The sequence below is a fragment of the Rhipicephalus microplus genome, unplaced genomic scaffold, assembly GCF_043290135.1.
Source record: "Rhipicephalus microplus isolate Deutch F79 unplaced genomic scaffold, USDA_Rmic scaffold_90, whole genome shotgun sequence".
Taxonomy (NCBI): domain Eukaryota; kingdom Metazoa; phylum Arthropoda; class Arachnida; order Ixodida; family Ixodidae; genus Rhipicephalus; species Rhipicephalus microplus.
In genome coordinates this window covers 1021975-1035219 of record NW_027464662.1, presented here as the reverse complement: position 1 = coordinate 1035219, position 13245 = coordinate 1021975, and the positions used below count along the sequence as shown (strand labels likewise).

Here is a 13245-nt window from a genome sequence, read left to right as displayed (position 1 = left end):
GGAAAGAATGATTCCCAAAGCGTGGGACCACAGCACTCGGCCCTTAACAAACAGAACCATACAATTGTATGGTTGAAAGAACAAAAGATATGGCTTCTACTTCTAGCCCTGGTGCGAGTTTACTTTCATACCCCAAAACCAAAAAGCTTCGGGATTCATGTTCGATAAAGCCGAGAATGTGGAAGCAACCCACCATTGATTATCATGTGTGCGGCAGTACTTTTGCAAAGATGGTTTTGTGTACGATGAAATCTTCAGTGAGTATGATGAGGAGCTAATAGTAGTAATTTTGGTGGTTTCACATCCCAAAATAATCACATCATTATGGGAGACGCCACAGTAAGGCTCTGGAAATTTTAACCATTTGTTGTTTTTTAGTGTGTGCTGAGATCACACAGTACATGGGCATCTACCATTTCGCCTCCATCAAAATGCAACCGCCTGGGCTGAGATCAAACCTGTGACCTTTTGGTCCGCAGCTGAGCACTTTAACCACTGCTCCACCATGACGGACACAACATAGGAATTCGTTACGTTTATTCCCACCTGGCCGGTGGGCCTTTTCCAGCTGTCTGCAACACAAGGTGGTGAGAATGATTTTATCTCATTGATCTTTGCTTGCGTTGCATGTTCGGACATCTCTCCATCTGTTAGCAGCCGTGAGCTGCTGGTACACGTATTGGCTTATGCCAGAGACCAGCATAGTCACTGCAAACATTGTAATTAATAGTCGATGGGTGCAGATGTTGCAACGTTCTGACATCACATAATCAATACCCCCTGCTCAGAGAAGTAGGTGTAGTGAAAGCAAGGATCAAGGAGACAAAAATATGCAGGTCAAGTTCCACCTATTAAAATATATTTATGAACAATTTTCCGGTAATAATTGTTGTAAAAGTAGCAGGCCGCATGAACAGTAATGTTATAAGAGCTCATGGATACCCTTATGAAATGTCAAAGCGTCGTTGGCCTTCGTCCACTTGATGCTGCTCTGAAAACTAGGGCAAGGTGTTGCTGTGAATCGTGCGTGGCGGTCCGCGCAGATCAAAATGTTACCACTTGGGGGCACACTTTCCACGCAAAAGACAAGTGCGCGTCATCGCGCTTGCCTCGGTAAACTTAAATGTACATGAAGTGTGGGAGGGCTGCTATTTAAAGAATGCTGTATGAATTTCATAACAATGCAACTTTTACCAGAATGCCTCCTCATGTTGGGCATCCATGGCGCCATGCGCAGGCTTTCATCGGAAGTGCATGACGTAGCAATGATCGCGCGTTGGCTCGCTAAAAATCTTTTTTGGCAAACACTCTTAAGTTGTTTTGCAGCTAATGCAAACATAACCAATGCTTTCAAAGTGAGAAAAGCTGCGGCTGAATCACTGGAGTTGTAGAACACTTTGCACAGTCGGTACCACGTGATGTCATTTTGTATGTCACAGAAAGATTCCCGCAGATGGCACCACGATGTGTCTTCGGCGTCTATACTGCACAAGTGACCATAGGCGTATCAGCCGGGGGGGGGGGGGGGGGGGCAAGGGGAATTCGGGCCTTCCCTTTGAGAAAAGTTGGGGGGGGGGGGGGGGGGGGGGCTCAGACAGTGGTCACTCTTGCACTCTTGACTGCATGCTGGGGAAATCAACAAGTAAGGCGAATTTTTCATCACAACAGTAACCACTCAATTATGTTCTTACACGAGAATGAAAGTGTTATGAGGCTATGTTACAACATAGTGAAATTTTGCCAACATTTCTGCTGTGATGATTTTCCTTGTAGACTTTTTTCGGTGCGGGTCGCCTATGCGACGCTTTCCTGTCTTGTGCTGTATTATTGCAGAATAGGCAAGTCCTGAACAGGGGCCCTATAATATTGCCACGACGTCAAAACAGAGGTCTTGCCGCAGAGATTGAGACACCAGAAGCAGGTCAATCTTATTAATTAGAACGTGCAAGCGAGTTCTTCTTTTTCGTCCATTTCATAGTCCTTCGTGGCACATGCACAACTGCCATCGTCTTTCTTGAGCAAGCACGTGACATTTGCCTCCCACCGAAAGAAGCATCGTCCCGATGCGCAACTTAGTAGCTCTACCAGGCGTATGAAGTGGTCATACGAAAACGGTAACCGGGAGCTAATTAACTCGATAAATACGGTGTCATACGCACGACGTGCACGACTTCGGGTAAATGCTTTTGGCGCTTAGAATTACAATCAGTGTCTGGAACAACTTCGTAGTTCACGTAGTTCAAGCATCGTGTGACGCTCTATGGACCAAAGTACCGTCTTAGCAGTTTCTCAGACAGTCCACGTCGACGTATCGTATATCCAGACCCACACTTTGTCGCCTGGTGTGTAGCTATTAAACTTGTGTCGGGTGTCGTAGCGTTGTGCATCTTGATGCTACTGATGACAGATCCGCATGCGCGCGAGCTGTCTGGCTTCTTCGGCGCGCTGAGTGAACTCTTCGGCGTCTACATGGATGTCGTCACACTCATGCGGCAACATGGCGTCCAATGTTGTCATGACTTCGCGAGCATAGATCAGACTGAACGGTGTCATTCCAGTGGTTTCTTGTTGAGCGGTGTTATAAACAAAGGTCACGTATGGCAATATTTGATCCCAGTTTTTATGTTCCGTGTCAACGTACATGCTGATCATGTCTGTGAAGGTCCTATTGAGGCGCTTCATCAGTCCGTTTTTTCTGCGGATGGTATGCAGTTGTTTTCCGGTGAGCTGTACCACTGAGTCTGAGAACCGACTCCAAAAGCTCTGCGGTAAAGGCAGGCCCTCTGTCTGTGATCTCTGCTGTCGGAGCGCCATGCCGAAGGACGTTGTTTTCGATGAAGAACTGAGCGGCTTCTGCTGCTGCGCCGCGCTGCATAGCTTTAGTCTCCGCATAACGGGACAGGTAATCAGTAACCACAATAATCCATCTGTTCCCTGTTGTGGAAGTTGGAAAGGGACCCAGGAAATTCATTCCAATGTGGGCGAACGGCTTTTCTGGTGCTTCGACTGTATGTAAAAGACTGGCTGGCTTGCTGGAAGGTGCTTTGCGTCTTTGGCAGTCGGTGCAAGTTCGCACGTGATGGTTAACAGCAGCAGGTAACTTTGGCCAGTAGTACTTGCATCGTAGTTGGCGCAATGTTCAGGTGTAGCCTAGATGACCAGAGGTTGCTTCATCATGGCAAGCTTCCATAATTTCTTTTCGAAGAGAGGCAGGCCTGACGAGCAAGTGCGGGTTACTGGTTGGTGAAAAGTTTTTCTTATAGAGAACATTGTTTAGCAAGCAAAAAGATGGCAGTCCTCTAGTAAATAACCGCGGCACGTCTTTATGTCGTCCTTCTAAATATTCAATGAGAGGAAACAGCCCAGGGTCACTGCGCTGCTCTTGTGCAATAGTGGCCGTGTTGACAACTCCCAAGAATGCCGCGGTGATGTTTTCGTCATCAGGAGTAACAGTTTCCACTGGCGACCATGAGAGACAGTCGGCGTCGGTGTGCCTTTTTCCAGATTTATAGACGACGGCCTCGTCAAACTCTTGAAGCCTTAGGCTCCAGCGCGCCAAACGACCAGATGGATCTTTAAGGTTTGTGAGCCAGCACAAAGAGTGATGGTCGCTAACAACCTTGAAGGAGCGGCCGTACAAATACAGACGAAATTTGATGACTGCCCACATCACGGCAAGACACTCCTCGGTGGTCGAGTAGTTCTCCGTGCGAGAGAGAGTTCTGCTGGCGTAGGCTATTATTCTTTCACAGCGGTCTTGCCACTGCACCAGAACGGCACCTAGACCTACATTGCTGACGTCAGTGTGAAGTACTGTTGGGGCGTCTTGGTCGAAGTGCGTAAGGACTGGAGGTGTTTGCAGGCGTTGTCGTAGTTCATTGAATGCCATTTGCTCCTGTTCACCCCAAAAGAAGGGGACGTCCTCACGTGTGAGTCGTGTCAATGGCGCTGCAATAGACGAAAAGTCCTCGATAAATTGTCGGTAATAGGCGCACAACCCTAAGAAGCGTCTTACAGCATTTTTGTCCCGTGGTGCAGGAAATTGCGCTACGGCATCTATTTTGGCCGGGTCAGGTCGAACACCCTCGTGACTGACAACGTGGCCTAGGAAGCTGAGTTCCTTGAAACCAAAATGACATTTTTCTGGTTTTAAAGTAAGGCCGGCCGAGCATATGGCTTGGAGTACAGTGAATAGACGGCTGAGATGTTCCTCGAATGATGCTGAGAATACAACAACATCGTCCAGATAGACCAAGCGTGTTTGCCAATTCAGGCTCGATAGTATGGTGTTTATGAGACGCTGAAAAGTGTCTGGCACCGAGCGCAACCCAAAAGGAAGCACCTTAAATTCGTAAAGGCCATCAGGCGTCACAAAGGCCGTTTTTTCACCATCTCTCTCGTCGACTTCTATCTGCCAGTAGCCGCTTCGGAGGTCCATTGAAGAGAAATAACGCGCATGATGCAGCCGATCGAGTGAATTGTCTATGCGAGGCAGTGGATAGACGTCTTTTTTCGTGACTTGGTTCAACTTGTGATAATCAATACAGAAACGCAAGCTGCCGTCTTTTTTTCTTGACCAAAAGCGCTGGGTACGCCCAAGGACTTTTCGAAGGTTGTATGACGTCATCCACGAGCATCTTCTGTACTCGCTTCCGAATCTCCTCGCGTTCTTTCAAAGCCACATGGTAGGGCTTCTGCCAAATCGGTCGCGTGTTGTCTTCAGTAATGATGCGGTGCTTGGTCAATGGTGTCCGCTAAACCTTTGACGTACGCGAAAAGCAGTCTTCGAATTGGTGTATAAGTCCAAGCAGGCGCTTCCTAATAGAGGGCGGTAGTGTGGAGCAGATGTCCACGGACAAAGTTGTCGAGGCAGGGACTATCGCGTCGTCTGGTTGCAAAGCAAAGCAATCCCCGGCTTGGTCTATATCGTCGAAGGAGGCAATCGCGGTACCCTTCTGCATTTGACGGCGCTCGTTGCTGAAGTTTGTGAGGAGCCCTTCTGCCTGTCCACCAGTAAGCGTTAGGATGCCTCTCGCTATGGAAACGCCTTGCGTGAGCAAAAGAGCGACTATGTGCTCCACTATCACATCTGTATAGGAAAGCCACCCACTGGACACAGACACGAGGCAGCAGGATGTCGGTGGGAGCCTCACGTCGTCGGCTATTCGCAAACGGCCGCGTAGTTCGTCGCTGCTGTCGTCGACATACAGATGTGCGCAAAACGTCACCATACGTTGATGGATGTTGATAACAGCGCCATGATCTCGAAGAAAATCCATGCCCAAAATTAGCTCTTTACAGCAGTCTGGCAAGAGCACTTACTGCCGTGTGGTTCGGCAGGCGGTCAAAGTGTCGGTATCGTTGTCACAGTGCGCGCTCGATGACAGTCGCCTCTCTAATGAATTCATCTACTGTTGTAGGTGGATTTCGTACGAGGCCCCCAAACACTGGTTCTTTGACAGCCTGCATTAGGTGACGCACCTTCTTCGCCTCGGGCATGTCAGGGTCAGCTCGTCAAAACAGACGTATCATACCCTCTGCGTACATTGCGGCTGTTTCGTTGGGTTTTTGTACGCGAGCCTCAATCAGTTGCTGTGCGCGATCCCGTCGGTATGTGTTCGAAAATGTGGCGAGGAGCTTTCGACGGAAATCTTCCCAAGATTGGAAAGTAGCCGCGTGGTTCTCATACCACGTGCGAGCGCTATCTTACGGAGCGAAATATGCTCGGCCAAGTTTGTGCTGTTTGTTCCAGTGGTTAAATACAGCGACCCGTTCGAACTGTTCAAGCCAGTCCTCGACATCCTCGTACTCTTCCCCATCGAAAACTTCGGGAACGCGAGGATATTCAAGAGTCACCTGCAAGGGAAGAGTGGTCTGCGATGGAAGGGTAGCCATGGATGTGGTAGGAGCTGCCATGCTGGTAAGAGGTAGAACAAGTGCGGACTCCGTACTTAGGCCTAGTAGGCGCCGACTGAATCGGTGCACCAGAGTCGTGACGAGGGGCTGGGTCTCTGGACTTGGTGAACGGGTCTGAGCAAAACTGTCCTGCATCCGGTTGTAGGCTCCAGCACCTCCACCAGTGTCACGACATCAAAACAGAAGTCTTGCCGCAGAGATTGAGACACCAGAAGCGGGTCGATCTTCTTAATTAGAACTCGCAAGCGAGTTCTTCTTTTTCGTCCATTTCGTAGTCCTTCGTGGCGCATGCACAACTGCCATCGTCTTTCTTGAGCAAGCACGTGACAATATTACATAAATTGTTCATGCTTTTATTCTGCTTTGACCTGTTGAAGCAGTTACGGATTGGAACGAGCACACTTTTTGTGGACCGGTAAAAGCATTTACAGTGATAGAAGCGACATTTTGCTTTTTGGAGCAGATTCTGGAGCAGAAAAAGTGGTGCTTTGGAACAGACTTAAGTGTCTTTGGAGCAGAAAAAAATGCTATAGCTTATGGATGCGATAGGTGTTTTCTGAGCAGATGCATGTTTCTAACGACTCCTGAAGGTCTTGAAGTCTAAAACATCACTTAATCATCTAATATATATATTTATTATTAAACATGTCATATGCTAGTATACAAGTGGGCGTAAATCATGGGAGGGGGGTGGTCAACAGGGTTGGGACTTTTCTGGTGTTCAGGCTGTGGAGGACACCTCTTGCAAGTGTCCCACTTGAGATTTAGCTTTAGCACGTGATATAATTGAGTTAACAGTTAAGTACAGCGCAATCAATTTTTCAAAAGGCTTTTTATTTTTTACTGCGTACCTGTGGTAAGTGCCCTTTAGCTGTGTGAACTATGGAAATAAAAAAAGGTGAAAAAAAAAAGAGAGACTGAATAGAACAATGCAATTGCCCAAGCTCGTACCCCACGCTCATTTTTTTTTTTTTTTCAACTTTATTTGAAAGCATGATTTTATTCTTATATAAATAAAAATACAGCCCATGTGAAAAATATTAATTGGACACCATGGCTTGATATGTGTCACCCCTTGAGATTATTCTGGATTTACGCCACTGAGTAGCATACTAGGATGATAGTATGTAGAGCTTGCTTTTGATTTCGCTTAGGCTCGCGGGATGCTCCATGATTCAACTTCATTCTCTTTAGTTTGCCAACATCCTTTCGGAGCATGTTTGGAGCAGTTTGAAACAATTGGAGCAGCATTTCCATCACTGCATTTACTGCTTCCGAAATATAATTTCCTTTGAATATGATATATCATCACCACTGCTCTGTCGAAGCTGTTGGGAGCCGATCAGTGTGGCGAATCGTCTTTATGTATAAGCTTTTCTGTACTGAAATACCAAAAATTGTTTCCACTTTAATCTCTGATAAACATGATCAGCCTTGCTTATGGTAACTTGGAGCCATAGCAGCAGCTTACAAAGTGGCCACAATCAAAGCAGTGGACTCAAGCTTGGTAGGAAGCTCAGCTTTTAGGCTTGTCCTACAACTTGCCCCACCGGATCAGGAAGAAGGTGAAAGACCAGTGTTTTTGGCTCTACGGAGGCTTAGTTAAGAGTCGGGCTAGTTGGTTTTCACTCTACTTGAATTGTCTTTTACAGCTCAAAATAGATCTCGGACAGCAGAGAAGCACACACATGCAGCGCCGCTTATTTCTCTCCATTCCTCTTTCTCTCAACAAGTAGCCCCCGCCACAGTGGTCTAGTGGCTAAGGTACTCAGCTGCTGACCCGCAGGTCGCAGGATCAAATTCCGGCTGTGGTGGCTGCGTTTCCAATGGAGGTGGAAATGTTGTAGGCCCGTGTACTCAGATTTGGGTGCACGTTAAAAAACCCCAGTTGGTCGAAATTTCCGGAACCGTTCCTTACGGCGTCTCACATAATCATATGGTGATGTTTGGACGTTAAACCCCACAAATCAATCAATTCTCTCAGCAAGTATGAGCTCAGAGATGTATGCACGCACAAACTACTAAACACCATTAGGCTGCAAGTGGAAAGATTTTATTACACTCAAAATCCATCTTGCCAGTTGCTATAAGTAGCCGCTACTTACGTATTGGCAGCTAGCCTACTTGAATTGCATTTAGAAGGACTCTCCTGCACTTTCCGGCTTCGTGACGTCATGTAACAAGCAGGCGATTTTGTGGCACACAGAAAATTTTAAGTACCAAGAACCAATGGCAAACAATATGTTATGTAGAAAATAGTTTATTCTCTTATTTTTCAAGTGATCGTGCATAAGTGGTCATCACGCAAAGGATTATTTTCGCATCATTTGTGGCCTCGCGTAACCAGATGGTGCTGTGTGCATGACAAGCACTGTTTACACCAATCATATACAGCTAACGACCATTTCGAAAGGAAGCAACGAAGGATAAACGTTATAATCACCCACATTTTGTTCTTTCCAAGCAAAATTTTGTTTACACCCTTTGTATTGGCGTATTTATGCAGGTGTCTGGGGGCCCCTTAAGGAATGTTAATTCAAACACAATGAGAGTAACCAAAATAGTATGCCCCTAACACCACAAATCATACAATTTTAAGGGAAATGGTAGAGAAGTTGTTAAGTTAATATCAGTAATATAATAATATCAATATTATTAATCATTGCACGCTCCAGAAACAGTGTTCGAACTATTAGTGAGCAAGGCAAATTATAATACACGCAAGCCTGAATATATGCGAGAAAGTGTAATACTAATTAAGAAAAAGTGTAACTGCAATTATTTCTTGAAAAATAATGGTTGATCCCCCTGTCATTGGAATCGGCATGGAACACGAAAGAAAAGCACGCCTTTATAGGGGTAAAGAAATGTTCACGGTACATTGATAAAGGAAGGTCTGCCGATTATATGTTTTAGTGTTTGGCAGCTATTGCCCCATTCAACGTTGATGTATCCTCGTTGACGCTTGGTACATCTCCATCCCGACGACTGACATCCATGATAAATTTATTAAACAAACTACTGTGGTATTTGTAGATATTAACCGCCAAAGCATAATCAGAAAAAAGAAGCGTGATAGCAAGGTGAGCATCGCATAATGGACGTGGAAGTTTGACGAAGGGCAGCATTCCTCGACCTGTTCAAAGTGTGATTGAGCTTCGTGTTATCTAAAAAAGCGCGTGGTGCACAGGCTGGTTCCGCCATTACCACTTGACTTGTCGTGACCGCTCTCTTGTTATATGAAAAAGTGACGCTCTAAAACGCCTTATTTTAATTGATGGAGGTGTGTCGTAACGTATAATCTTTGAATTGCGAAACCGAACGTTGTTGCTACTATGTCAATGGACGACGATTAGCAGGCGGCCGCCTCGGCTCCAACTACTGCAGTTCCTGCCTGTCTCGGCTCTTTTCGGGAACGCGATTCACCTACCTTCAGTGGAACCGATGACAAGGACGTGTAAGACTGACTTGACGAATACGACCGGGTGAGCAAGCACAAGTGGGACGATGCGCACAAGCTGACCGTCGTCCAATTTTATTTGACCGGCGTCGCCAGTCTGTGGTGCCGTAATCACGATAGAAACCTTCCCACATGGTCGGCCTTCCGAACGGCGCTTGCGGACTTGTTTGGCTGCCCAGCGCTTCGCAAATTACGAGCTGAACAGCGCTTGCATGCTAGGGCTCAGCAGAATGGTGAAAATTACACCAGTTATATCGAAGATGTGGTCGATGTGTGCCGGCGTGTCAACTCGGCCATGACAGAAGCCGAGAAGATCAAACACATCTTGAAAGGGGTGACTGACGACGAATTTAAGATGCTTGTCGCGAAGAGCTCGCAAACGGTAGTGGAAGTAATCCAACTTTGTCGGAGCTATGACGAGCTCTGGAAACAGTGTGACACCACTCTTCGTGCCAGCACACCATGTGCAACAATCTGCGTTTTAACGTCGGCTGGCATGCTCTAGACTACACCACTTTGCTTCTTGAGATCAAGCAATTTGTATGAAAAGAGGTCGTGCGCCAGTTGTCCCTCGTGCCTTATACCTCCAGAGGTGCCCCATCTACTTTAGTGCCATCAATACAGCGAGTCGTCCAGGAGCAAGTGTCTGAGGCGCTACCAACAGCTCACGCACCACCTTTGGCTGCTCCACTGACCTATGCCGAAGCACTGAACAAAACCCGACGTCCACGCGCCCCTTTGTTGTATCGCCTGAGCCTATGCACCAGGCTGCCCGTCCTTTCTCCCCGACCATCACCACCACGCTTTCAGAACCCTTGGCGCACTCAAGACAACTGCCCCGTATGCTTCGCCTGTGGAATGGCGGGTCACGTGGCGCGATATTGTCGACGGCATGAGCTATTCCTGCGTGATGACGTCTGCAAGAAATGACTGAGAAACTTTGCTGTCGACTAAAAAATGTCACAATGCCTCTTCACGACTTCGTTTTGAGCACTGTGAGTGAACAACGAATCCGCCTTTTTGCTGCATGCACAGCACGTGTCGTAATTGCTGACGTTATTTATACCGCCGAGATTGTAGTGCTCCTGCAGTGTTCCCATGACATTATATTAAGCAGGGATTTTCTCTGCACTCATCACGCCATCATCAACTGTGCTCGCGCTGAAGTGGAGTTCTCGCAGTTATGCGACGGTGCTTCACTCGACTCGCCCCTTTCACCTGCAAAAGTTTTTGTTGCCGCTGACACTTCAATACACCTGTGCTCATCCACCCTAGTTCCACTTTCCTGTGACATCTCTAATGGCTCAACTGTTCTTTTTACGCCTTCTGAAACCGCTGTCCATCGCAAGTGCTTCCTAATCCCTTTCGCCGCTCTGAACATTCACGATGGATCAAGTGCAATGTATGTTTGAAATCCGTTTTTCTCGCCTTCCAAGTTACTGTGCGGAGAGTGCCTGGGCTTTGCCGATATCATTGATACCTCGAGTGCACGTGTAGTTCCTGACCACTCGACTACCTATTGACGCTGTTGATTGCTCCGCATCACCCTCTTCGCCATCATTCACCGACACGATTTCGCTCTGCATCGACACCAACCTTATGACCCAGCAGCGCGACATCATCGCCCTCCTCGAGCGCTTCCGCGCCAGTTTCGACCACCAGCAACTGACTTTGGGCCGTGCTTCCACAGTATCTCACCAAATCGACACTGGCCTTCACTCTCATTACGTCAGCCTCCGTATCGGGTATTGGCATCTGAGCGTCGTATAACCGCGGAACAAGTTGACATGTTGAAGCGCGGCGTTATTGAGCCCTCTAACAGCCCGTGGGTCTCCCCAGCTGTTCTAGTCAAGCAAAAAGATAGCTCAATATGATTTTGCGTCGACTACCGCCGGTTAAATGAGATCACGTGCAAAGATGTTTACCCGCTACCTCTTATAGATGATGCCCTTGACTGCTTACAAGGTGCAGAGTTCTTCTCGTCACTAGATCTGCTCTCAGGTTATTGGCAGGTTCCCGTGGCTGAGGCTGATCGCCCAAATACGACTTTCGTTACCCCCCCCCCCCCCCCCGATGGATTATACGAATTTAATGTCATGCCATTCGGGCTCTGCAATGCGCCTGCCACTTTCGAGCGCATGATCAACAACATCCTCCGTGGCCTGAAATGGCAGACATATCGGTGTTATTTAGACGATGTCGTGATATTTGCAAGCGACTTTTCAGTGCATCTTCAGCGCCTCGAGACAGTGCTCACTTGCCTCACTACAGCTGATGTACAGCTTAACATTACCTCCAATACTGCGAGATTTTGATCCTCTTGCCCCGACAGAAATATACACGGATGCTAGCGGAGGTTGTCTTGAGTGCGCCAAGCGTTCTGAAAGCATGGTGGTGGTGGTCGAGAGAAAGGACGGGCAGCTTGGTGCATAGGCTCAGGCAATACAACTAAGGGGCGCGTGGACGTCGGGTTCCGTTTAGTGCTTCGGCATAGGTCAGTTCAAGAGCCACAGGTGGTGTGTGAGCTGTTGATAGCGCTTCAGACACTTGCTCCTGGACGACTCGCTGTATTGATGGCGCTAAAGTAGATGGGGCACCTTTGGAGGTATAAGGCACGAGGGACAACTGGCGTGCAACCTCTTCTCGTACAAATTGCTTGATCTCAAGAAGCAAAGTGGTGTGGTCTACAGCAATGCCAACCGACGTTAAAACGGAGATTGTTGCACATGGCGCGCTGGCACGACGAGTGGTGTCACGCTGTTTCCAGAGCTTGTCATAGCTCTGACAAAATTGGATCACATCCGCTACCGTTTGCGAGCTCTTGGCGACAAGCATCTGAAATGCGTCGTCAGTCACGCCTTTCAAGATGTGTTTGGTCTTCTCGGCTTCTGTCATGGCCGAGTTCACACGCCGGCAAAGGTGGAGCACATCTTCGATATAACTGGTGTAATTTTCACCATTCTGCTGAGCCCTAGCATGCAAACGCTGTTCGGCTCGTAGTTTGCGAAGCGCTGAACGGCCAAACAAGTCCGCAAGCGCCATTCGGAAGGCCGACCAGGTGGGAAGGTCTCTCTCGTGATTACGGCACCACAGACTGGCGACGTCGGTCAAATAAAATTGGACGACGGTAAGCTTGTGGGCATCGTCCCGCTTGTGCTTGCTCACCCGGTTGTATTCGTCGAGCCAGTCTTCCACAGTCCTTGTCATCAGTTCCACTGAAGGTAGGTAGATCGCGTTGCCGAAAGGAGCCAAGACGGACAGGAGCTGCAGTAGTTGGAGCCGAGGCGGCCGCCTGCTGATCGTCGTCTGTGGACATAGTAGCAACAACATACGGTTTTGCAATACCAGGATTATGCGTTACCCCACACCTCCACTAATTAAAATGAGGCGTTTTAGAGCGGCACTTTTTTATATAACAAGTGAGCGGTCACGACAAGTCAAGTGGTAATGGCGTAACCAGCCTGTGCACCGAGCCAACCAAACGTCGTCTTCTTCACAGACTGAGTGATACCCTCTGCTTTTCTGAGTAGCACTCATCTTCTTAACTACAATATATATATATTGTTACGTTTAGAAATGTGTGTATTACACTGTAGCGTATCGGTAGACTAAAAGGTGTCGTGCACCGGAGGCCTATCTCGCTAGCCGAACGTCCTCTTCTGTAATCTGCTTGTTATCGCTACCCAGAGGCTCATACCCAAATCACATATGCAGTAACAATATATCTACATATACACACGCACAAACACACACGCACACACACACACTCACACTTTGATATAAATTTGCATACACAGATGTTACACCACGCGCTTCTTTAGATACCACGAAGCTCCATCACAGTTTGATCAGGCCGAGGAATGCCGCCC

The 13245-nt window shown here is 47.7% G+C and overlaps 1 protein-coding gene across 4 annotated transcripts in view; it reads left to right on the top strand.

Moving 5' to 3' along the window:
- LOC142761644 (tyrosine-protein phosphatase non-receptor type 11-like) overlaps positions 1-13245 on the top strand; it is a 156173-nt gene that overhangs the window by 67288 nt on the left and 75640 nt on the right. The window lies entirely within an intron of this gene.